We start from the raw sequence: 23,560 nt of genomic DNA on the forward strand, positions 1-23,560 counted from the left end.
CAGGTCCCAGACCACAGTGCAACCTAGGGCAACAAGAGAGGTGAGGCTACTGAGGCCCTTACCCTGAGCCTTCTGACCCCACCGCCCCTTTGGCCCCGATCGGCCAAAACCTCTCTATAAGGGCTAAAGGTGATTATTATATATGCCTGAGTAACTTAGGGTCCCTCGCATAAATGGACTCCTGCTGAAGGAGCTCGCCTTTGCTTTGGGACTGGCCCAACACGGCCTTGCTCTCCTCAACAAACCTGCCACCAGCCAGGAGGCTGAATGGCTTGCAGAAGGACACTCCCAGGTATGCCCAAGCACTTCATTTGCATAGAGACTACCCTCTCTTGGGCCCGCCTCCACTCACCTATTAAGTAATGTGGCTAGAATATCAAGACAGAAAGAGGAGCAGGGCCTGACAGCCTTTCAAAGGCTCAACTGAGGTGCTGGGCTGACGGCTGGGATCACCAAAGCCTGGGATGACTCCAATATGGAAGCAGAAGCCTTAGGGCAAACAAAGGTCAGCAGTTGATGTGCTGTAAAGAAGAAGGGCTGCAGAGGGCCTCAGCAAAGCCTTCGGAATACTTGTGGATTGGCAGGAGTGCCTATATTTGTTTTTTGAGAAGCACCTTGCCAGTGCAAAGGATTGCTGAGGAAGAGGAAGGAGCAGAGCGGAATGACTGGAGCCAGTGAGGTTGCCTGTGAAGACATGAAGGGCTATGTTGAAAGGGGCACCGCTTGCAGAGCCAAGTAGTCGTTACCAAGTGGTTAAGGCGATGGACTAGATATCATTTGGCGTCTCCACGAGTATGTTCAAATCCTGCCGACTACGTCAGATGACATTTTTGGGATTCCTCTTCAGGGCCTCCTGCGTGGGAGAACAAGGGAGCAGCCTCTATGCAAAGCAGTCAGTAAAACAGAATATGAAGCAAAGACCATTAAAGCCACAGAAGAAAGATATGAACCCAGGCCAAATGCATCCTGCTCCCCCTCCCTCACCTGTCAGGCACTAGTCTGCAGAGAAACTGAACACGCCCACTCTCCTCCAAGGAGAATTCAGCTCAGGAAACGCCTAGCCACAGGCCCTAGATTGGACGAGGCACTTCTTTTCATACCTGTAAAGACCAACCCGTCTCTCTGTGGAGTCCATTCATGGCCTCCAAGACAGAAGTTTTGCCATGGTGCCTATCGTGGCTGCCATCTCCCTGACGTTAAAGCTACCACCTCTTCCGGCCTGATTTTTTTCCCCCGTCTCAAAACATGAACATACAAGGAGTGCTAATTTCACATGCATGCCTGCTTTTAGCTTGAGACGCTTTAGAAAGTCTTCTGTGGAATAGGAATGATGTATAGGAGAGCAGGGAAAATGGTCCAGTGAACGGAAAGAAAAAAGACTACGGATGGAGGTAAAGTGCCCTGTTGAGATTCACTTGTGTGGGTAGTTGTGGCCGAGTGGTTAAGGCGATGGACTAGAAATCCATTGGGGTATCCCCGCGCAGGTTCGAATCCTGCCAACTACGCTGTCCCTTTTGTGAACAGTATTTTCCCATAATTCTTTGAAATACCTTCTGGCATAAATGCGGGCTCCAAAAGCAGGACTAATAGGGTCAGCGGCCTGGGAGGGCTCAAACTTTTGCCATTGTGGCCTTCCTCTCTAGAAAAGGACTGCTTCTGTCCAGAGGCTAGACCGCCAGCAGAAATAGAAACGAGCTACGTTGAAAATGGACCATAGCTTTAAGCAAGTAGTCGTGGCCGAGTGGTTAAGGCGATGGACTTGAAATCCATTGGGGTCTCCCCGCGTAGGTTCAAATCCTGCCGACTACGTGCTACTTCACCTTTGGTGATATTTTATACTTCATATTAAATGGCATCTGCACAAGCAGGCCGAATATAGCTATCACTCTCAATAGAGCTAAGGAAGGCGAAACACTGGGCAGGGAATGGGATCAAAAGAGTGGCCGGAGAAGGCATGAGACTACCTGTCTGGCACTCCTGCCACTTGTGCACCCCAGCTGTCGAGAAGACACATGTCGAGTAATAGCCAAGGAGATTGGGAAAGAACTTCAGTTATCATCTCGCCAGTAAGTTCCATCTGAGGTATCAGATGCATGAAGGAAGTAGCCTTATTGGGGCGTCTGACAGTGTCATTATTTTCCTAAAGTGTCATAACTGCATTCTTTTACAACCTCCTTTTTGCTTTTCTCTGGCCAGGAACATGAACTTTATAATAGTGCCTTTGAGTCACGTCAGTATGCAGGTATGGACCGAGTGTATTTTTTGCAGTAGAACGGATAGGCAAAGATGGGAAGGCAGTGGAGCAGAGTGAACTGAGGGAAAGAAAAAGACTGCTGTGAGAGTGAGAACCTCAGCTTAAGTGGCAGCCACCCCTCGTGAGTAGTCGTGGCCGAGTGGTTAAGGCGATGGACTCGAAATCCATTGGGGTGTCCCCGCGCAGGTTCAAATCCTGCCGACTACGTCGGTGCTCTTTCACAATGATGTGTTAGGTTTTTCCTTGGATGCCTCCTTTCCCAGGAATAAGCATGTATTATTCAACAACGTTGAGAGCACAGGTAAAACAAAGACAAGAATGTGAAACAATGCACTGTGCAATGCCAGCATGAAAACTCTCAAGGAGTACGCTGCCCAGGCCTACAGCTTCTCAGACACTGTATCTGTCTATTTTGGGGAGCTGCAGAGAAGCCTTGCCTGTGCTTTTCGAGCCTGCTGTCTGGGGTGAGTGCCTGGATAAATTGTTGTTGGGAAGGACAAGGCAGCTAGCTCCTCTACAGGGGTCAATTTAGGAGGTTGGTGGGAAGCACAGGAAGGGGCAGGAAGGAAGCTCTCTGCTGTTGCTTCTCGGCCTAGGCAGAGCTGCAGGTGTGGTTAAAAAGGATTGGCGTTTGGCCAGGTCCCAGACCACAGTGCAACCTAGGGCAACAAGAGAGGTGAGGCTACTGAGGCCCTTACCCTGAGCCTTCTGACCCCACCGCCCCTTTGGCCCCGATCGGCCAAAACCTCTCTATAAGGGCTAAAGGTGATTATTATATATGCCTGAGTAACTTAGGGTCCCTCGCATAAATGGACTCCTGCTGAAGGAGCTCGCCTTTGCTTTGGGACTGGCCCAACACGGCCTTGCTCTCCTCAACAAACCTGCCACCAGCCAGGAGGCTGAATGGCTTGCAGAAGGACACTCCCAGGTATGCCCAAGCACTTCATTTGCATAGAGACTACCCTCTCTTGGGCCCGCCTCCACTCACCTATTAAGTAATGTGGCTAGAATATCAAGACAGAAAGAGGAGCAGGGCCTGACAGCCTTTCAAAGGCTCAACTGAGGTGCTGGGCTGACGGCTGGGATCACCAAAGCCTGGGATGACTCCAATATGGAAGCAGAAGCCTTAGGGCAAACAAAGGTCAGCAGTTGATGTGCTGTAAAGAAGAAGGGCTGCAGAGGGCCTCAGCAAAGCCTTCGGAATACTTGTGGATTGGCAGGAGTGCCTATATTTGTTTTTTGAGAAGCACCTTGCCAGTGCAAAGGATTGCTGAGGAAGAGGAAGGAGCAGAGCGGAATGACTGGAGCCAGTGAGGTTGCCTGTGAAGACATGAAGGGCTATGTTGAAAGGGGCACCGCTTGCAGAGCCAAGTAGTCGTTACCAAGTGGTTAAGGCGATGGACTAGATATCATTTGGCGTCTCCACGAGTATGTTCAAATCCTGCCGACTACGTCAGATGACATTTTTGGGATTCCTCTTCAGGGCCTCCTGCGTGGGAGAACAAGGGAGCAGCCTCTATGCAAAGCAGTCAGTAAAACAGAATATGAAGCAAAGACCATTAAAGCCACAGAAGAAAGATATGAACCCAGGCCAAATGCATCCTGCTCCCCCTCCCTCACCTGTCAGGCACTAGTCTGCAGAGAAACTGAACACGCCCACTCTCCTCCAAGGAGAATTCAGCTCAGGAAACGCCTAGCCACAGGCCCTAGATTGGACGAGGCACTTCTTTTCATACCTGTAAAGACCAACCCGTCTCTCTGTGGAGTCCATTCATGGCCTCCAAGACAGAAGTTTTGCCATGGTGCCTATCGTGGCTGCCATCTCCCTGACGTTAAAGCTACCACCTCTTCCGGCCTGATTTTTTTCCCCCGTCTCAAAACATGAACATACAAGGAGTGCTAATTTCACATGCATGCCTGCTTTTAGCTTGAGACGCTTTAGAAAGTCTTCTGTGGAATAGGAATGATGTATAGGAGAGCAGGGAAAATGGTCCAGTGAACGGAAAGAAAAAAGACTACGGATGGAGGTAAAGTGCCCTGTTGAGATTCACTTGTGTGGGTAGTTGTGGCCGAGTGGTTAAGGCGATGGACTAGAAATCCATTGGGGTATCCCCGCGCAGGTTCGAATCCTGCCAACTACGCTGTCCCTTTTGTGAACAGTATTTTCCCATAATTCTTTGAAATACCTTCTGGCATAAATGCGGGCTCCAAAAGCAGGACTAATAGGGTCAGCGGCCTGGGAGGGCTCAAACTTTTGCCATTGTGGCCTTCCTCTCTAGAAAAGGACTGCTTCTGTCCAGAGGCTAGACCGCCAGCAGAAATAGAAACGAGCTACGTTGAAAATGGACCATAGCTTTAAGCAAGTAGTCGTGGCCGAGTGGTTAAGGCGATGGACTTGAAATCCATTGGGGTCTCCCCGCGTAGGTTCAAATCCTGCCGACTACGTGCTACTTCACCTTTGGTGATATTTTATACTTCATATTAAATGGCATCTGCACAAGCAGGCCGAATATAGCTATCACTCTCAATAGAGCTAAGGAAGGCGAAACACTGGGCAGGGAATGGGATCAAAAGAGTGGCCGGAGAAGGCATGAGACTACCTGTCTGGCACTCCTGCCACTTGTGCACCCCAGCTGTCGAGAAGACACATGTCGAGTAATAGCCAAGGAGATTGGGAAAGAACTTCAGTTATCATCTCGCCAGTAAGTTCCATCTGAGGTATCAGATGCATGAAGGAAGTAGCCTTATTGGGGCGTCTGACAGTGTCATTATTTTCCTAAAGTGTCATAACTACATTCTTTTACAACCTCCTTTTTGCTTTTCTCTGGCCAGGAACATGAACTTTATAATAGTGCCTTTGAGTCACGTCAGTATGCAGGTATGGACCGAGTGTATTTTTTGCAGTAGAACGGATAGGCAAAGATGGGAAGGCAGTGGAGCAGAGTGAACTGAGGGATAGAAAAAGACTGCTGTGAGAGTGAGAACCTCAGCTTAAGTGGCAGCCACCCCTCGTGAGTAGTCGTGGCCGAGTGGTTAAGGCGATGGACTCGAAATCCATTGGGGTGTCCCCGCGCAGGTTCAAATCCTGCCGACTACGTCGGTGCTCTTTCACAATGATGTGTTAGGTTTTTCCTTGGATGCCTCCTTTCCCAGGAATAAGCATGTATTATTCAACAACGTTGAGAGCACAGGTAAAACAAAGACAAGAATGTGAAACAATGCACTGTGCAATGCCAGCATGAAAACTCTCAAGGAGTACGCTGCCCAGGCCTACAGCTTCTCAGACACTGTATCTGTCTATTTTGGGGAGCTGCAGAGAAGCCTTGCCTGTGCTTTTCGAGCCTGCTGTCTGGGGTGAGTGCCTGGATAAATTGTTGTTGGGAAGGACAAGGCAGCTAGCTCCTCTACAGGGGTCAATTTAGGAGGTTGGTGGGAAGCACAGGAAGGGGCAGGAAGGAAGCTCTCTGCTGTTGCTTCTCGGCCTAGGCAGAGCTGCAGGTGTGGTTAAAAAGGATTGGCGTTTGGCCAGGTCCCAGACCACAGTGCAACCTAGGGCAACAAGAGAGGTGAGGCTACTGAGGCCCTTACCCTGAGCCTTCTGACCCCACCGCCCCTTTGGCCCCGATCGGCCAAAACCTCTCTATAAGGGCTAAAGGTGATTATTATATATGCCTGAGTAACTTAGGGTCCCTCGCATAAATGGACTCCTGCTGAAGGAGCTCGCCTTTGCTTTGGGACTGGCCCAACACGGCCTTGCTCTCCTCAACAAACCTGCCACCAGCCAGGAGGCTGAATGGCTTGCAGAAGGACACTCCCAGGTATGCCCAAGCACTTCATTTGCATAGAGACTACCCTCTCTTGGGCCCGCCTCCACTCACCTATTAAGTAATGTGGCTAGAATATCAAGACAGAAAGAGGAGCAGGGCCTGACAGCCTTTCAAAGGCTCAACTGAGGTGCTGGGCTGACGGCTGGGATCACCAAAGCCTGGGATGACTCCAATATGGAAGCAGAAGCCTTAGGGCAAACAAAGGTCAGCAGTTGATGTGCTGTAAAGAAGAAGGGCTGCAGAGGGCCTCAGCAAAGCCTTCGGAATACTTGTGGATTGGCAGGAGTGCCTATATTTGTTTTTTGAGAAGCACCTTGCCAGTGCAAAGGATTGCTGAGGAAGAGGAAGGAGCAGAGCGGAATGACTGGAGCCAGTGAGGTTGCCTGTGAAGACATGAAGGGCTATGTTGAAAGGGGCACCGCTTGCAGAGCCAAGTAGTCGTTACCAAGTGGTTAAGGCGATGGACTAGATATCATTTGGCGTCTCCACGAGTATGTTCAAATCCTGCCGACTACGTCAGATGACATTTTTGGGATTCCTCTTCAGGGCCTCCTGCGTGGGAGAACAAGGGAGCAGCCTCTATGCAAAGCAGTCAGTAAAACAGAATATGAAGCAAAGACCATTAAAGCCACAGAAGAAAGATATGAACCCAGGCCAAATGCATCCTGCTCCCCCTCCCTCACCTGTCAGGCACTAGTCTGCAGAGAAACTGAACACGCCCACTCTCCTCCAAGGAGAATTCAGCTCAGGAAACGCCTAGCCACAGGCCCTAGATTGGACGAGGCACTTCTTTTCATACCTGTAAAGACCAACCCGTCTCTCTGTGGAGTCCATTCATGGCCTCCAAGACAGAAGTTTTGCCATGGTGCCTATCGTGGCTGCCATCTCCCTGACGTTAAAGCTACCACCTCTTCCGGCCTGATTTTTTTCCCCCGTCTCAAAACATGAACATACAAGGAGTGCTAATTTCACATGCATGCCTGCTTTTAGCTTGAGACGCTTTAGAAAGTCTTCTGTGGAATAGGAATGATGTATAGGAGAGCAGGGAAAATGGTCCAGTGAACGGAAAGAAAAAAGACTACGGATGGAGGTAAAGTGCCCTGTTGAGATTCACTTGTGTGGGTAGTTGTGGCCGAGTGGTTAAGGCGATGGACTAGAAATCCATTGGGGTATCCCCGCGCAGGTTCGAATCCTGCCAACTACGCTGTCCCTTTTGTGAACAGTATTTTCCCATAATTCTTTGAAATACCTTCTGGCATAAATGCGGGCTCCAAAAGCAGGACTAATAGGGTCAGCGGCCTGGGAGGGCTCAAACTTTTGCTATTGTGGCCTTCCTCTCTAGAAAAGGACTGCTTCTGTCCAGAGGCTAGACCGCCAGCAGAAATAGAAACGAGCTACGTTGAAAATGGACCATAGCTTTAAGCAAGTAGTCGTGGCCGAGTGGTTAAGGCGATGGACTTGAAATCCATTGGGGTCTCCCCGCGTAGGTTCAAATGCTGCCGACTACGTGCTACTTCACCTTTGGTGATATTTTATACTTCATATTAAATGGCATCTGCACAAGCAGGCCGAATATAGCTATCACTCTCAATAGAGCTAAGGAAGGCGAAACACTGGGCAGGGAATGGGATAAAAAGAGTGGCCGGAGAAGGCATGAGACTACCTGTCTGGCACTCCTGCCACTTGTGCACCCCAGCTGTCGAGAAGACACATGTCGAGTAATAGCCAAGGAGATTGGGAAAGAACTTCAGTTATCATCTCGCCAGTAAGTTCCATCTGAGGTATCAGATGCATGAAGGAAGTAGCCTTATTGGGGCGTCTGACAGTGTCATTATTTTCCTAAAGTGTCATAACTGCATTCTTTTACAACCTCCTTTTTGCTTTTCTCTGGCCAGGAACATGAACTTTATAATAGTGCCTTTGAGTCACGTCAGTATGCAGGTATGGACCGAGTGTATTTTTTGCAGTAGAACGGATAGGCAAAGATGGGAAGGCAGTGGAGCAGAGTGAACTGAGGGAAAGAAAAAGACTGCTGTGAGAGTGAGAACCTCAGCTTAAGTGGCAGCCACCCCTCGTGAGTAGTCGTGGCCGAGTGGTTAAGGCGATGGACTCGAAATCCATTGGGGTGTCCCCGCGCAGGTTCAAATCCTGCCGACTATGTCGGTGCTCTTTCACAATGATGTGTTAGGTTTTTCCTTGGATGCCTCCTTTCCCAGGAATAAGCATGTATTATTCAACAACGTTGAGAGCACAGGTAAAACAAAGACAAGAATGTGAAACAATGCACTGTGCAATGCCAGCATGAAAACTCTCAAGGAGTACGCTGCCCAGGCCTACAGCTTCTCAGACACTGTATCTGTCTATTTTGGGGAGCTGCAGAGAAGCCTTGCCTGTGCTTTTCGAGCCTGCTGTCTGGGGTGAGTGCCTGGATAAATTGTTGTTGGGAAGGACAAGGCAGCTAGCTCCTCTACAGGGGTCAATTTAGGAGGTTGGTGGGAAGCACAGGAAGGGGCAGGAAGGAAGCTCTCTGCTGTTGCTTCTCGGCCTAGGCAGAGCTGCAGGTGTGGTTAAAAAGGATTGGCGTTTGGCCAGGTCCCAGACCACAGTGCAACCTAGGGCAACAAGAGAGGTGAGGCTACTGAGGCCCTTACCCTGAGCCTTCTGACCCCACCGCCCCTTTGGCCCCGATCGGCCAAAACCTCTCTATAAGGGCTAAAGGTGATTATTATATATGCCTGAGTAACTTAGGGTCCCTCGCATAAATGGACTCCTGCTGAAGGAGCTCGCCTTTGCTTTGGGACTGGCCCAACACGGCCTTGCTCTCCTCAACAAACCTGCCACCAGCCAGGAGGCTGAATGGCTTGCAGAAGGACACTCCCAGGTATGCCCAAGCACTTCATTTGCATAGAGACTACCCTCTCTTGGGCCCGCCTCCACTCACCTATTAAGTAATGTGGCTAGAATATCAAGACAGAAAGAGGAGCAGGGCCTGACAGCCTTTCAAAGGCTCAACTGAGGTGCTGGGCTGACGGCTGGGATCACCAAAGCCTGGGATGACTCCAATATGGAAGCAGAAGCCTTAGGGCAAACAAAGGTCAGCAGTTGATGTGCTGTAAAGAAGAAGGGCTGCAGAGGGCCTCAGCAAAGCCTTCGGAATACTTGTGGATTGGCAGGAGTGCCTATATTTGTTTTTTGAGAAGCACCTTGCCAGTGCAAAGGATTGCTGAGGAAGAGGAAGGAGCAGAGCGGAATGACTGGAGCCAGTGAGGTTGCCTGTGAAGACATGAAGGGCTATGTTGAAAGGGGCACCGCTTGCAGAGCCAAGTAGTCGTTACCAAGTGGTTAAGGCGATGGACTAGATATCATTTGGCGTCTCCACGAGTATGTTCAAATCCTGCCGACTACGTCAGATGACATTTTTGGGATTCCTCTTCAGGGCCTCCTGCGTGGGAGAACAAGGGAGCAGCCTCTATGCAAAGCAGTCAGTAAAACAGAATATGAAGCAAAGACCATTAAAGCCACAGAAGAAAGATATGAACCCAGGCCAAATGCATCCTGCTCCCCCTCCCTCACCTGTCAGGCACTAGTCTGCAGAGAAACTGAACACGCCCACTCTCCTCCAAGGAGAATTCAGCTCAGGAAACGCCTAGCCACAGGCCCTAGATTGGACGAGGCACTTCTTTTCATACCTGTAAAGACCAACCCGTCTCTCTGTGGAGTCCATTCATGGCCTCCAAGACAGAAGTTTTGCCATGGTGCCTATCGTGGCTGCCATCTCCCTGACGTTAAAGCTACCACCTCTTCCGGCCTGATTTTTTTCCCCCGTCTCAAAACATGAACATACAAGGAGTGCTAATTTCACATGCATGCCTGCTTTTAGCTTGAGACGCTTTAGAAAGTCTTCTGTGGAATAGGAATGATGTATAGGAGAGCAGGGAAAATGGTCCAGTGAACGGAAAGAAAAAAGACTACGGATGGAGGTAAAGTGCCCTGTTGAGATTCACTTGTGTGGGTAGTTGTGGCCGAGTGGTTAAGGCGATGGACTAGAAATCCATTGGGGTATCCCCGCGCAGGTTCGAATCCTGCCAACTACGCTGTCCCTTTTGTGAACAGTATTTTCCCATAATTCTTTGAAATACCTTCTGGCATAAATGCGGGCTCCAAAAGCAGGACTAATAGGGTCAGCGGCCTGGGAGGGCTCAAACTTTTGCCATTGTGGCCTTCCTCTCTAGAAAAGGACTGCTTCTGTCCAGAGGCTAGACCGCCAGCAGAAATAGAAACGAGCTACGTTGAAAATGGACCATAGCTTTAAGCAAGTAGTCGTGGCCGAGTGGTTAAGGCGATGGACTTGAAATCCATTGGGGTCTCCCCGCGTAGGTTCAAATCCTGCCGACTACGTGCTACTTCACCTTTGGTGATATTTTATACTTCATATTAAATGGCATCTGCACAAGCAGGCCGAATATAGCTATCACTCTCAATAGAGCTAAGGAAGGCGAAACACTGGGCAGGGAATGGGATCAAAAGAGTGGCCGGAGAAGGCATGAGACTACCTGTCTGGCACTCCTGCCACTTGTGCACCCCAGCTGTCGAGAAGACACATGTCGAGTAATAGCCAAGGAGATTGGGAAAGAACTTCAGTTATCATCTCGCCAGTAAGTTCCATCTGAGGTATCAGATGCATGAAGGAAGTAGCCTTATTGGGGCGTCTGACAGTGTCATTATTTTCCTAAAGTGTCATAACTGCATTCTTTTACAACCTCCTTTTTGCTTTTCTCTGGCCAGGAACATGAACTTTATAATAGTGCCTTTGAGTCACGTCAGTATGCAGGTATGGACCGAGTGTATTTTTTGCAGTAGAACGGATAGGCAAAGATGGGAAGGCAGTGGAGCAGAGTGAACTGAGGGAAAGAAAAAGACTGCTGTGAGAGTGAGAACCTCAGCTTAAGTGGCAGCCACCCCTCGTGAGTAGTCGTGGCCGAGTGGTTAAGGCGATGGACTCGAAATCCATTGGGGTGTCCCCGCGCAGGTTCAAATCCTGCCGACTACGTCGGTGCTCTTTCACAATGATGTGTTAGGTTTTTCCTTGGATGCCTCCTTTCCCAGGAATAAGCATGTATTATTCAACAACGTTGAGAGCACAGGTAAAACAAAGACAAGAATGTGAAACAATGCACTGTGCAATGCCAGCATGAAAACTCTCAAGGAGTACGCTGCCCAGGCCTACAGCTTCTCAGACACTGTATCTGTCTATTTTGGGGAGCTGCAGAGAAGCCTTGCCTGTGCTTTTCGAGCCTGCTGTCTGGGGTGAGTGCCTGGATAAATTGTTGTTGGGAAGGACAAGGCAGCTAGCTCCTCTACAGGGGTCAATTTAGGAGGTTGGTGGGAAGCACAGGAAGGGGCAGGAAGGAAGCTCTCTGCTGTTGCTTCTCGGCCTAGGCAGAGCTGCAGGTGTGGTTAAAAAGGATTGGCGTTTGGCCAGGTCCCAGACCACAGTGCAACCTAGGGCAACAAGAGAGGTGAGGCTACTGAGGCCCTTACCCTGAGCCTTCTGACCCCACCGCCCCTTTGGCCCCGATCGGCCACGATCGGCCAAAACCTCTCTATAAGGGCTAAAGGTGATTATTATATATGCCTGAGTAACTTAGGGTCCCTCGCATAAATGGACTCCTGCTGAAGGAGCTCGCCTTTGCTTTGGGACTGGCCCAACACGGCCTTGCTCTCCTCAACAAACCTGCCACCAGCCAGGAGGCTGAATGGCTTGCAGAAGGACACTCCCAGGTATGCCCAAGCACTTCATTTGCATAGAGACTACCCTCTCTTGGGCCCGCCTCCACTCACCTATTAAGTAATGTGGCTAGAATATCAAGACAGAAAGAGGAGCAGGGCCTGACAGCCTTTCAAAGGCTCAACTGAGGTGCTGGGCTGACGGCTGGGATCACCAAAGCCTGGGATGACTCCAATATGGAAGCAGAAGCCTTAGGGCAAACAAAGGTCAGCAGTTGATGTGCTGTAAAGAAGAAGGGCTGCAGAGGGCCTCAGCAAAGCCTTCGGAATACTTGTGGATTGGCAGGAGTGCCTATATTTGTTTTTTGAGAAGCACCTTGCCAGTGCAAAGGATTGCTGAGGAAGAGGAAGGAGCAGAGCGGAATGACTGGAGCCAGTGAGGTTGCCTGTGAAGACATGAAGGGCTATGTTGAAAGGGGCACCGCTTGCAGAGCCAAGTAGTCGTTACCAAGTGGTTAAGGCGATGGACTAGATATCATTTGGCGTCTCCACGAGTATGTTCAAATCCTGCCGACTACGTCAGATGACATTTTTGGGATTCCTCTTCAGGGCCTCCTGCGTGGGAGAACAAGGGAGCAGCCTCTATGCAAAGCAGTCAGTAAAACAGAATATGAAGCAAAGACCATTAAAGCCACAGAAGAAAGATATGAACCCAGGCCAAATGCATCCTGCTCCCCCTCCCTCACCTGTCAGGCACTAGTCTGCAGAGAAACTGAACACGCCCACTCTCCTCCAAGGAGAATTCAGCTCAGGAAACGCCTAGCCACAGGCCCTAGATTGGACGAGGCACTTCTTTTCATACCTGTAAAGACCAACCCGTCTCTCTGTGGAGTCCATTCATGGCCTCCAAGACAGAAGTTTTGCCATGGTGCCTATCGTGGCTGCCATCTCCCTGACGTTAAAGCTACCACCTCTTCCGGCCTGATTTTTTTCCCCCGTCTCAAAACATGAACATACAAGGAGTGCTAATTTCACATGCATGCCTGCTTTTAGCTTGAGACGCTTTAGAAAGTCTTCTGTGGAATAGGAATGATGTATAGGAGAGCAGGGAAAATGGTCCAGTGAACGGAAAGAAAAAAGACTACGGATGGAGGTAAAGTGCCCTGTTGAGATTCACTTGTGTGGGTAGTTGTGGCCGAGTGGTTAAGGCGATGGACTAGAAATCCATTGGGGTATCCCCGCGCAGGTTCGAATCCTGCCAACTACGCTGTCCCTTTTGTGAACAGTATTTTCCCATAATTCTTTGAAATACCTTCTGGCATAAATGCGGGCTCCAAAAGCAGGACTAATAGGGTCAGCGGCCTGGGAGGGCTCAAACTTTTGCTATTGTGGCCTTCCTCTCTAGAAAAGGACTGCTTCTGTCCAGAGGCTAGACCGCCAGCAGAAATAGAAACGAGCTACGTTGAAAATGGACCATAGCTTTAAGCAAGTAGTCGTGGCCGAGTGGTTAAGGCGATGGACTTGAAATCCATTGGGGTCTCCCCGCGTAGGTTCAAATGCTGCCGACTACGTGCTACTTCACCTTTGGTGATATTTTATACTTCATATTAAATGGCATCTGCACAAGCAGGCCGAATATAGCTATCACTCTCAATAGAGCTAAGGAAGGCGAAACACTGGGCAGGGAATGGGATAAAAAGAGTGGCCGGAGAAGGCATGAGACTACCTGTCTGGCACTCCTGCCACTTGTGCACCCCAGCTGTCGAGAAGACACATGTCGAGTAATAGCCAAGGAGATTGGGAAAGAACTTCAGTTATCATCTCGCCAGTAAGTTCCATCTGAGGTATCAGATGCATGAAGGAAGTAGCCTTATTGGGGCGTCTGACAGTGTCATTATTTTCCTAAAGTGTCATAACTGCATTCTTTTACAACCTCCTTTTTGCTTTTCTCTGGCCAGGAACATGAACTTTATAATAGTGCCTTTGAGTCACGTCAGTATGCAGGTATGGACCGAGTGTATTTTTTGCAGTAGAACGGATAGGCAAAGATGGGAAGGCAGTGGAGCAGAGTGAACTGAGGGAAAGAAAAAGACTGCTGTGAGAGTGAGAACCTCAGCTTAAGTGGCAGCCACCCCTCGTGAGTAGTCGTGGCCGAGTGGTTAAGGCGATGGACTCGAAATCCATTGGGGTGTCCCCGCGCAGGTTCAAATCCTGCCGACTACGTCGGTGCTCTTTCACAATGATGTGTTAGGTTTTTCCTTGGATGCCTCCTTTCCCAGGAATAAGCATGTATTATTCAACAACGTTGAGAGCACAGGTAAAACAAAGACAAGAATGTGAAACAATGCACTGTGCAATGCCAGCATGAAAACTCTCAAGGAGTACGCTGCCCAGGCCTACAGCTTCTCAGACACTGTATCTGTCTATTTTGGGGAGCTGCAGAGAAGCCTTGCCTGTGCTTTTCGAGCCTGCTGTCTGGGGTGAGTGCCTGGATAAATTGTTGTTGGGAAGGACAAGGCAGCTAGCTCCTCTACAGGGGTCAATTTAGGAGGTTGGTGGGAAGCACAGGAAGGGGCAGGAAGGAAGCTCTCTGCTGTTGCTTCTCGGCCTAGGCAGAGCTGCAGGTGTGGTTAAAAAGGATTGGCGTTTGGCCAGGTCCCAGACCACAGTGCAACCTAGGGCAACAAGAGAGGTGAGGCTACTGAGGCCCTTACCCTGAGCCTTCTGACCCCACCGCCCCTTTGGCCCCGATCGGCCAAAACCTCTCTATAAGGGCTAAAGGTGATTATTATATATGCCTGAGTAACTTAGGGTCCCTCGCATAAATGGACTCCTGCTGAAGGAGCTCGCCTTTGCTTTGGGACTGGCCCAACACGGCCTTGCTCTCCTCAACAAACCTGCCACCAGCCAGGAGGCTGAATGGCTTGCAGAAGGACACTCCCAGGTATGCCCAAGCACTTCATTTGCATAGAGACTACCCTCTCTTGGGCCCGCCTCCACTCACCTATTAAGTAATGTGGCTAGAATATCAAGACAGAAAGAGGAGCAGGGCCTGACAGCCTTTCAAAGGCTCAACTGAGGTGCTGGGCTGACGGCTGGGATCACCAAAGCCTGGGATGACTCCAATATGGAAGCAGAAGCCTTAGGGCAAACAAAGGTCAGCAGTTGATGTGCTGTAAAGAAGAAGGGCTGCAGAGGGCCTCAGCAAAGCCTTCGGAATACTTGTGGATTGGCAGGAGTGCCTATATTTGTTTTTTGAGAAGCACCTTGCCAGTGCAAAGGATTGCTGAGGAAGAGGAAGGAGCAGAGCGGAATGACTGGAGCCAGTGAGGTTGCCTGTGAAGACATGAAGGGCTATGTTGAAAGGGGCACCGCTTGCAGAGCCAAGTAGTCGTTACCAAGTGGTTAAGGCGATGGACTAGATATCATTTGGCGTCTCCACGAGTATGTTCAAATCCTGCCGACTACGTCAGATGACATTTTTGGGATTCCTCTTCAGGGCCTCCTGCGTGGGAGAACAAGGGAGCAGCCTCTATGCAAAGCAGTCAGTAAAACAGAATATGAAGCAAAGACCATTAAAGCCACAGAAGAAAGATATGAACCCAGGCCAAATGCATCCTGCTCCCCCTCCCTCACCTGTCAGGCACTAGTCTGCAGAGAAACTGAACACGCCCACTCTCCTCCAAGGAGAATTCAGCTCAGGAAACGCCTAGCCACAGGCCCTAGATTGGACGAGGCACTTCTTTTCATACCTGTAAAGACCAACCCGTCTCTCTGTGGAGTCCATTCATGGCCTCCAAGACAGAAGTTTTGCCATGGTGCCTATCGTGGCTGCCATCTCCCTGACGTTAAAGCTACCACCTCTTCCGGCCTGATTTTTTTCCCCCGTCTCAAAACATGAACATACAAGGAGTGCTAATTTCACATGCATGCCTGCTTTTAGCTTGAGACGCTTTAGAAAGTCTTCTGTGGAATAGGAATGATGTATAGGAGAGCAGGGAAAATGGTCCAGTGAACGGAAAGAAAAAAGACTACGGATGGAGGTAAAGTGCCCTGTTGAGATTCACTTGTGTGGGTAGTTGTGGCCGAGTGGTTAAGGCGATGGACTAGAAATCCATTGGGGTATCCCCGCGCAGGTTCGAATCCTGCCAACTACGCTGTCCCTTTTGTGAACAGTATTTTCCCATAATTCTTTGAAATACCTTCTGGCATAAATGCGGGCTCCAAAAGCAGGACTAATAGGGTCAGCGGCCTGGGAGGGCTCAAACTTTTGCCATTGTGGCCTTCCTCTCTAGAAAAGGACTGCTTCTGTCCAGAGGCTAGACCGCCAGCAGAAATAGAAACGAGCTACGTTGAAAATGGACCATAGCTTTAAGCAAGTAGTCGTGGCCGAGTGGTTAAGGCGATGGACTTGAAATCCATTGGGGTCTCCCCGCGTAGGTTCAAATCCTGCCGACTACGTGCTACTTCACCTTTGGAGATATTTTATACTTCATATTAAATGGCATCTGCACAAGCAGGCCGAATATAGCTATCACTCTCAATAGAGCTAAGGAAGGCGAAACACTGGGCAGGGAATGGGATCAAAAGAGTGGCCGGAGAAGGCATGAGACTACCTGTCTGGCACTCCTGCCACTTGTGCACCCCAGCTGTCGAGAAGACACATGTCGAGTAATAGCCAAGGAGATTGGGAAAGAACTTCAGTTATCATCTCGCCAGTAAGTTCCATCTGAGGTATCAGATGCATGAAGGAAGTAGCCTTATTGGGGCGTCTGACAGTGTCATTATTTTCCTAAAGTGTCATAACTGCATTCTTTTACAACCTCCTTTTTGCTTTTCTCTGGCCAGGAACATGAACTTTATAATAGTGCCTTTGAGTCACGTCAGTATGCAGGTATGGACCGAGTGTATTTTTTGCAGTAGAACGGATAGGCAAAGATGGGAAGGCAGTGGAGCAGAGTGAACTGAGGGAAAGAAAAAGACTGCTGTGAGAGTGAGAACCTCAGCTTAAGTGGCAGCCACCCCTCGTGAGTAGTCGTGGCCGAGTGGTTAAGGCGATGGACTCGAAATCCATTGGGGTGTCCCCGCGCAGGTTCAAATCCTGCCGACTACGTCGGTGCTCTTTCACAATGATGTGTTAGGTTTTTCCTTGGATGCCTCCTTTCCCAGGAATAAGCATGTATTATTCAACAACGTTGAGAGCACAGGTAAAACAAAGACAAGAATGTGAAGCAATGCCAGCATGAAAACTCTCAAGGAGTACGCTGCCCAGGCCTACAGCTTCTCAGACACTGTATCTGTCTATTTTGGGGAGCTGCAGAGAAGCCTTGCCTGTGCTTTTCGAGCCTGCTGTCTGGGGTGAGTGCCTGGATAAATTGTTGTTGGGAAGGACAAGGCAGCTAGCTCCTCTACAGGGGTCAATTTAGGAGGTTGGTGGGAAGCACAGGAAGGGGCAGGAAGGAAGCTCTCTGCTGTTGCTTCTCGGCCTAGGCAGAGCTGCAGGTGTGGTTAAAAAGGATTGGCGTTTGGCCAGGTCCCAGACCACAGTGCAACCTAGGGCAACAAGAGAGGTGAGGCTACTGAGGCCCTTACCCTGAGCCTTCTGACCCCACCGCCCCTTTGGCCCCGATCGGCCACGATCGGCCAAAACCTCTCTATAAGGGCTAAAGGTGATTATTATATATGCCTGAGTAACTTAGGGTCCCTCGCATAAATGGACTCCTGCTGAAGGAGCTCGCCTTTGCTTTGGGACTGGCCCAACACGGCCTTGCTCTCCTCAACAAACCTGCCACCAGCCAGGAGGCTGAATGGCTTGCAGAAGGACACTCCCAGGTATGCCCAAGCACTTCATTTGCATAGAGACTACCCTCTCTTGGGCCCGCCTCCACTCACCTATTAAGTAATGTGGCTAGAATATCAAGACAGAAAGAGGAGCAGGGCCTGACAGCCTTTCAAAGGCTCAACTGAGGTGCTGGGCTGACGGCTGGGATCACCAAAGCCTGGGATGACTCCAATATGGAAGCAGAAGCCTTAGGGCAAACAAAGGTCAGCAGTTGATGTGCTGTAAAGAAGAAGGGCTGCAGAGGGCCTCAGCAAAGCCTTCGGAATACTTGTGGATTGGCAGGAGTGCCTATATTTGTTTTTTGAGAAGCACCTTGCCAGTGCAAAGGATTGCTGAGGAAGAGGAAGGAGCAGAGCGGAATGACTGGAGCCAGTGAGGTTGCCTGTGAAGACATGAAGGGCTATGTTGAAAGGGGCACCGCTTGCAGAGCCAAGTAGTCGTTACCAAGTGGTTAAGGCGATGGACTAGATATCATTTGGCGTCTCCACGAGTATGTTCAAATCCTGCCGACTACGTCAGATGACATTTTTGGGATTCCTCTTCAGGGCCTCCTGCGTGGGAGAACAAGGGAGCAGCCTCTATGCAAAGCAGTCAGTAAAACAGAATATGAAGCAAAGACCATTAAAGCCACAGAAGAAAGATATGAACCCAGGCCAAATGCATCCTGCTCCCCCTCCCTCACCTGTCAGGCACTAGTCTGCAGAGAAACTGAACACGCCCACTCTCCTCCAAGGAGAATTCAGCTCAGGAAACGCCTAGCCACAGGCCCTAGATTGGACGAGGCACTTCTTTTCATACCTGTAAAGACCAACCCGTCTCTCTGTGGAGTCCATTCATGGCCTCCAAGACAGAAGTTTTGCCATGGTGCCTATCGTGGCTGCCATCTCCCTGACGTTAAAGCTACCACCTCTTCCGGCCTGATTTTTTTCCCCCGTCTCAAAACATGAACATACAAGGAGTGCTAATTTCACATGCATGCCTGCTTTTAGCTTGAGACGCTTTAGAAAGTCTTCTGTGGAATAGGAATGATGTATAGGAGAGCAGGGAAAATGGTCCAGTGAACGGAAAGAAAAAAGACTACGGATGGAGGTAAAGTGCCCTGTTGAGATTCACTTGTGTGGGTAGTTGTGGCCGAGTGGTTAAGGCGATGGACTAGAAATCCATTGGGGTATCCCCGCGCAGGTTCGAATCCTGCCAACTACGCTGTCCCTTTTGTGAACAGTATTTTCCCATAATTCTTTGAAATACCTTCTGGCATAAATGCGGGCTCCAAAAGCAGGACTAATAGGGTCAGCGCCCTGGGAGGGCTCAAACTTTTGCCATTGTGGCCTTCCTCTCTAGAAAAGGACTGCTTCTGTCCAGAGGCTAGACCGCCAGCAGAAATAGAAACGAGCTACGTTGAAAATGGACCATAGCTTTAAGCAAGTAGTCGTGGCCGAGTGGTTAAGGCGATGGACTTGAAATCCATTGGGGTCTCCCCGCGTAGGTTCAAATCCTGCCGACTACGTGCTACTTCACCTTTGGTGATATTTTATACTTCATATTAAATGGCATCTGCACAAGCAGGCCGAATATAGCTATCACTCTCAATAGAGCTAAGGAAGGCGAAACACTGGGCAGGGAATGGGATCAAAAGAGTGGCCGGAGAAGGCATGAGACTACCTGTCTGGCACTCCTGCCACTTGTGCACCCCAGCTGTCGAGAAGACACATGTCGAGTAATAGCCAAGGAGATTGGGAAAGAACTTCAGTTATCATCTCGCCAGTAAGTTCCATCTGAGGTATCAGATGCATGAAGGAAGTAGCCTTATTGGGGCGTCTGACAGTGTCATTATTTTCCTAAAGTGTCATAACTGCATTCTTTTACAACCTCCTTTTTGCTTTTCTCTGGCCAGGAACATGAACTTTATAATAGTGCCTTTGAGTCACGTCAGTATGCAGGTATGGACCGAGTGTATTTTTTGCAGTAGAACGGATAGGCAAAGATGGGAAGGCAGTGGAGCAGAGTGAACTGAGGGAAAGAAAAAGACTGCTGTGAGAGTGAGAACCTCAGCTTAAGTGGCAGCCACCCCTCGTGAGTAGTCGTGGCCGAGTGGTTAAGGCGATGGACTCGAAATCCATTGGGGTGTCCCCGCGCAGGTTCAAATCCTGCCGACTACGTCGGTGCTCTTTCACAATGATGTGTTAGGTTTTTCCTTGGATGCCTCCTTTCCCAGGAATAAGCATGTATTATTCAACAACGTTGAGAGCACAGGTAAAACAAAGACAAGAATGTGAAGCAATGCCAGCATGAAAACTCTCAAGGAGTACGCTGCCCAGGCCTACAGCTTCTCAGACACTGTATCTGTCTATTTTGGGGAGCTGCAGAGAAGCCTTGCCTGTGCTTTTCGAGCCTGCTGTCTGGGGTGAGTGCCTGGATAAATTGTTGTTGGGAAGGACAAGGCAGCTAGCTCCTCTACAGGGGTCAATTTAGGAGGTTGGTGGGAAGCACAGGAAGGGGCAGGAAGGAAGCTCTCTGCTGTTGCTTCTCGGCCTAGGCAGAGCTGCAGGTGTGGTTAAAAAGGATTGGCGTTTGGCCAGGTCCCAGACCACAGTGCAACCTAGGGCAACAAGAGAGGTGAGGCTACTGAGGCCCTTACCCTGAGCCTTCTGACCCCACCGCCCCTTTGGCCCCGATCGGCCAAAACCTCTCTATAAGGGCTAAAGGTGATTATTATATATGCCTGAGTAACTTAGGGTCCCTCGCATAAATGGACTCCTGCTGAAGGAGCTCGCCTTTGCTTTGGGACTGGCCCAACACGGCCTTGCTCTCCTCAACAAACCTGCCACCAGCCAGGAGGCTGAATGGCTTGCAGAAGGACACTCCCAGGTATGCCCAAGCACTTCATTTGCATAGAGACTACCCTCTCTTGGGCCCGCCTCCACTCACCTATTAAGTAATGTGGCTAGAATATCAAGACAGAAAGAGGAGCAGGGCCTGACAGCCTTTCAAAGGCTCAACTGAGGTGCTGGGCTGACGGCTGGGATCACCAAAGCCTGGGATGACTCCAATATGGAAGCAGAAGCCTTAGGGCAAACAAAGGTCAGCAGTTGATGTGCTGTAAAGAAGAAGGGCTGCAGAGGGCCTCAGCAAAGCCTTCGGAATACTTGTGGATTGGCAGGAGTGCCTATATTTGTTTTTTGAGAAGCACCTTGCCAGTGCAAAGGATTGCTGAGGAAGAGGAAGGAGCAGAGCGGAATGACTGGAGCCAGTGAGGTTGCCTGTGAAGACATGAAGGGCTATGTTGAAAGGGGCACCGCTTGCAGAGCCAAGTAGTCGTTACCAAGTGGTTAAGGCGATGGACTAGATATCATTTGGCGTCTCCACGAGTATGTTCAAATCCTGCCGACTACGTCAGATGACATTTTTGGGATTCCTCTTCAGGGCCTCCTGCGTGGGAGAACAAGGGAGCAGCCTCTATGCAAAGCAGTCAGTAAAACAGAATATGAAGCAAAGACCATTAAAGCCACAGAAGAAAGATATGAACCCAGGCCAAATGCATCCTGCTCCCCCTCCCTCACCTGTCAGGCACTAGTCTGCAGAGAAACTGAACACGCCCACTCTCCTCCAAGGAGAATTCAGCTCAGGAAACGCCTAGCCACAGGCCCTAGATTGGACGAGGCACTTCTTTTCATACCTGTAAAGACCAACCCGTCTCTCTGTGGAGTCCATTCATGGCCTCCAAGACAGAAGTTTTGCCATGGTGCCTATCGTGGCTGCCATCTCCCTGACGTTAAAGCTACCACCTCTTCCGGCCTGATTTTTTTCCCCCGTCTCAAAACATGAACATACAAGGAGTGCTAATTTCACATGCATGCCTGCTTTTAGCTTGAGACGCTTTAGAAAGTCTTCTGTGGAATAGGAATGATGTATAGGAGAGCAGGGAAAATGGTCCAGTGAACGGAAAGAAAAAAGACTACGGATGGAGGTAAAGTGCCCTGTTGAGATTCACTTGTGTGGGTAGTTGTGGCCGAGTGGTTAAGGCGATGGACTAGAAATCCATTGGGGTATCCCCGCGCAGGTTCGAATCCTGCCAACTACGCTGTCCCTTTTGTGAACAGTATTTTCCCATAATTCTTTGAAATACCTTCTGGCATAAATGCGGGCTCCAAAAGCAGGACTAATAGGGTCAGCGGCCTGGGAGGGCTCAAACTTTTGCCATTGTGGCCTTCCTCTCTAGAAAAGGACTGCTTCTGTCCAGAGGCTAGACCGCCAGCAGAAATAGAAACGAGCTACGTTGAAAATGGACCATAGCTTTAAGCAAGTAGTCGTGGCCGAGTGGTTAAGGCGATGGACTTGAAATCCATTGGGGTCTCCCCGCGTAGGTTCAAATCCTGCCGACTACGTGCTACTTCACCTTTGGAGATATTTTATACTTCATATTAAATGGCATCTGCACAAGCAGGCCGAATATAGCTATCACTCTCAATAGAGCTAAGGAAGGCGAAACACTGGGCAGGGAATGGGATCAAAAGAGTGGCCGGAGAAGGCATGAGACTACCTGTCTGGCACTCCTGCCACTTGTGCACCCCAGCTGTCGAGAAGACACATGTCGAGTAATAGCCAAGGAGATTGGGAAAGAACTTCAGTTATCATCTCGCCAGTAAGTTCCATCTGAGGTATCAGATGCATGAAGGAAGTAGCCTTATTGGGGCGTCTGACAGTGTCATTATTTTCCTAAAGTGTCATAACTGCATTCTTTTACAACCTCCTTTTTGCTTTTCTCTGGCCAGGAACATGAACTTTATAATAGTGCCTTTGAGTCACGTCAGTATGCAGGTATGGACCGAGTGTATTTTTTGCAGTAGAACGGATAGGCAAAGATGGGAAGGCAGTGGAGCAGAGTGAACTGAGGGAAAGAAAAAGACTGCTGTGAGAGTGAGAACCTCAGCTTAAGTGGCAGCCACCCCTCGTGAGTAGTCGTGGCCGAGTGGTTAAGGCGATGGACTCGAAATCCATTGGGGTGTCCCCGCGCAGGTTCAAATCCTGCCGACTACGTCGGTGCTCTTTCACAATGATGTGTTAGGTTTTTCCTTGGATGCCTCCTTTCCCAGGAATAAGCATGTATTATTCAACAACGTTGAGAGCACAGGTAAAACAAAGACAAGAATGTGAAGCAATGCCAGCATGAAAACTCTCAAGGAGTACGCTGCCCAGGCCTACAGCTTCTCAGACACTGTATCTGTCTATTTTGGGGAGCTGCAGAGAAGCCTTGCCTGTGCTTTTCGAGCCTGCTGTCTGGGGTGAGTGCCTGGATAAATTGTTGTTGGGAAGGACAAGGCAGCTAGCTCCTCTACAGGGGTCAATTTAGGAGGTTGGTGGGAAGCACAGGAAGGGGCAGGAAGGAAGCTCTCTGCTGTTGCTTCTCGGCCTAGGCAGAGCTGCAGGTGTGGTTAAAAAGGATTGGCGTTTGGCCAGGTCCCAGACCACAGTGCAACCTAGGGCAACAAGAGAGGTGAGGCTACTGAGGCCCTTACCCTGAGCCTTCTGACCCCACCGCCCCTTTGGCCCCGATCGGCCACGATCGGCCAAAACCTCTCTATAAGGGCTAAAGGTGATTATTATATATGCCTGAGTAACTTAGGGTCCCTCGCATAAATGGACTCCTGCTGAAGGAGCTCGCCTTTGCTTTGGGACTGGCCCAACACGGCCTTGCTCTCCTCAACAAACCTGCCACCAGCCAGGAGGCTGAATGGCTTGCAGAAGGACACTCCCAGGTATGCCCAAGCACTTCATTTGCATAGAGACTACCCTCTCTTGGGCCCGCCTCCACTCACCTATTAAGTAATGTGGCTAGAATATCAAGACAGAAAGAGGAGCAGGGCCTGACAGCCTTTCAAAGGCTCAACTGAGGTGCTGGGCTGACGGCTG

The 23,560-nt window shown here is 49.8% G+C and overlaps 24 non-coding genes across 24 annotated transcripts; all 24 read left to right on the plus strand.

Annotated features, from left to right (window-relative positions):
* Positions 1 to 1,423: 1,423 nt before the first annotated feature.
* TRNAS-AGA (transfer RNA serine (anticodon AGA)) lies at positions 1,424 to 1,505 on the plus strand. The gene has a single exon. It is a non-coding gene; the product is annotated as a tRNA-Ser (tRNA).
* Positions 1,506 to 1,727: 222 nt separating this feature from the next.
* Positions 1,728 to 1,809, plus strand: TRNAS-UGA (transfer RNA serine (anticodon UGA)). Its single transcript has one exon. It is a non-coding gene; the product is annotated as a tRNA-Ser (tRNA).
* Positions 1,810 to 2,379: 570 nt separating this feature from the next.
* TRNAS-CGA (transfer RNA serine (anticodon CGA)) lies at positions 2,380 to 2,461 on the plus strand. Its single transcript has one exon. It is a non-coding gene; the product is annotated as a tRNA-Ser (tRNA).
* A 1,852-nt stretch (positions 2,462 to 4,313) lies between these two features.
* On the plus strand, positions 4,314 to 4,395 carry TRNAS-AGA (transfer RNA serine (anticodon AGA)). The gene has a single exon. It is a non-coding gene; the product is annotated as a tRNA-Ser (tRNA).
* A 222-nt stretch (positions 4,396 to 4,617) lies between these two features.
* Positions 4,618 to 4,699, plus strand: TRNAS-UGA (transfer RNA serine (anticodon UGA)). The gene has a single exon. It is a non-coding gene; the product is annotated as a tRNA-Ser (tRNA).
* A 570-nt stretch (positions 4,700 to 5,269) lies between these two features.
* Positions 5,270 to 5,351, plus strand: TRNAS-CGA (transfer RNA serine (anticodon CGA)). Its single transcript has one exon. It is a non-coding gene; the product is annotated as a tRNA-Ser (tRNA).
* Positions 5,352 to 7,203: 1,852 nt separating this feature from the next.
* TRNAS-AGA (transfer RNA serine (anticodon AGA)) lies at positions 7,204 to 7,285 on the plus strand. The gene has a single exon. It is a non-coding gene; the product is annotated as a tRNA-Ser (tRNA).
* Positions 7,286 to 7,507: 222 nt separating this feature from the next.
* Positions 7,508 to 7,589, plus strand: TRNAS-UGA (transfer RNA serine (anticodon UGA)). Its single transcript has one exon. It is a non-coding gene; the product is annotated as a tRNA-Ser (tRNA).
* A 570-nt stretch (positions 7,590 to 8,159) lies between these two features.
* TRNAS-CGA (transfer RNA serine (anticodon CGA)) lies at positions 8,160 to 8,241 on the plus strand. Its single transcript has one exon. It is a non-coding gene; the product is annotated as a tRNA-Ser (tRNA).
* Positions 8,242 to 10,093: 1,852 nt separating this feature from the next.
* TRNAS-AGA (transfer RNA serine (anticodon AGA)) lies at positions 10,094 to 10,175 on the plus strand. Its single transcript has one exon. It is a non-coding gene; the product is annotated as a tRNA-Ser (tRNA).
* Positions 10,176 to 10,397: 222 nt separating this feature from the next.
* On the plus strand, positions 10,398 to 10,479 carry TRNAS-UGA (transfer RNA serine (anticodon UGA)). The gene has a single exon. It is a non-coding gene; the product is annotated as a tRNA-Ser (tRNA).
* A 570-nt stretch (positions 10,480 to 11,049) lies between these two features.
* TRNAS-CGA (transfer RNA serine (anticodon CGA)) lies at positions 11,050 to 11,131 on the plus strand. The gene has a single exon. It is a non-coding gene; the product is annotated as a tRNA-Ser (tRNA).
* Positions 11,132 to 12,993: 1,862 nt separating this feature from the next.
* TRNAS-AGA (transfer RNA serine (anticodon AGA)) lies at positions 12,994 to 13,075 on the plus strand. The gene has a single exon. It is a non-coding gene; the product is annotated as a tRNA-Ser (tRNA).
* A 222-nt stretch (positions 13,076 to 13,297) lies between these two features.
* Positions 13,298 to 13,379, plus strand: TRNAS-UGA (transfer RNA serine (anticodon UGA)). The gene has a single exon. It is a non-coding gene; the product is annotated as a tRNA-Ser (tRNA).
* Positions 13,380 to 13,949: 570 nt separating this feature from the next.
* TRNAS-CGA (transfer RNA serine (anticodon CGA)) lies at positions 13,950 to 14,031 on the plus strand. The gene has a single exon. It is a non-coding gene; the product is annotated as a tRNA-Ser (tRNA).
* A 1,852-nt stretch (positions 14,032 to 15,883) lies between these two features.
* On the plus strand, positions 15,884 to 15,965 carry TRNAS-AGA (transfer RNA serine (anticodon AGA)). The gene has a single exon. It is a non-coding gene; the product is annotated as a tRNA-Ser (tRNA).
* A 222-nt stretch (positions 15,966 to 16,187) lies between these two features.
* Positions 16,188 to 16,269, plus strand: TRNAS-UGA (transfer RNA serine (anticodon UGA)). The gene has a single exon. It is a non-coding gene; the product is annotated as a tRNA-Ser (tRNA).
* A 570-nt stretch (positions 16,270 to 16,839) lies between these two features.
* TRNAS-CGA (transfer RNA serine (anticodon CGA)) lies at positions 16,840 to 16,921 on the plus strand. The gene has a single exon. It is a non-coding gene; the product is annotated as a tRNA-Ser (tRNA).
* A 1,850-nt stretch (positions 16,922 to 18,771) lies between these two features.
* On the plus strand, positions 18,772 to 18,853 carry TRNAS-AGA (transfer RNA serine (anticodon AGA)). The gene has a single exon. It is a non-coding gene; the product is annotated as a tRNA-Ser (tRNA).
* Positions 18,854 to 19,075: 222 nt separating this feature from the next.
* On the plus strand, positions 19,076 to 19,157 carry TRNAS-UGA (transfer RNA serine (anticodon UGA)). Its single transcript has one exon. It is a non-coding gene; the product is annotated as a tRNA-Ser (tRNA).
* A 570-nt stretch (positions 19,158 to 19,727) lies between these two features.
* Positions 19,728 to 19,809, plus strand: TRNAS-CGA (transfer RNA serine (anticodon CGA)). The gene has a single exon. It is a non-coding gene; the product is annotated as a tRNA-Ser (tRNA).
* A 1,840-nt stretch (positions 19,810 to 21,649) lies between these two features.
* Positions 21,650 to 21,731, plus strand: TRNAS-AGA (transfer RNA serine (anticodon AGA)). Its single transcript has one exon. It is a non-coding gene; the product is annotated as a tRNA-Ser (tRNA).
* A 222-nt stretch (positions 21,732 to 21,953) lies between these two features.
* TRNAS-UGA (transfer RNA serine (anticodon UGA)) lies at positions 21,954 to 22,035 on the plus strand. Its single transcript has one exon. It is a non-coding gene; the product is annotated as a tRNA-Ser (tRNA).
* A 570-nt stretch (positions 22,036 to 22,605) lies between these two features.
* Positions 22,606 to 22,687, plus strand: TRNAS-CGA (transfer RNA serine (anticodon CGA)). Its single transcript has one exon. It is a non-coding gene; the product is annotated as a tRNA-Ser (tRNA).
* Positions 22,688 to 23,560: the final 873 nt, after the last annotated feature.

Source organism: Pleurodeles waltl, chromosome 7, assembly GCF_031143425.1.
Source record: "Pleurodeles waltl isolate 20211129_DDA chromosome 7, aPleWal1.hap1.20221129, whole genome shotgun sequence".
Lineage (NCBI taxonomy): Eukaryota > Metazoa > Chordata > Amphibia > Caudata > Salamandridae > Pleurodeles > Pleurodeles waltl.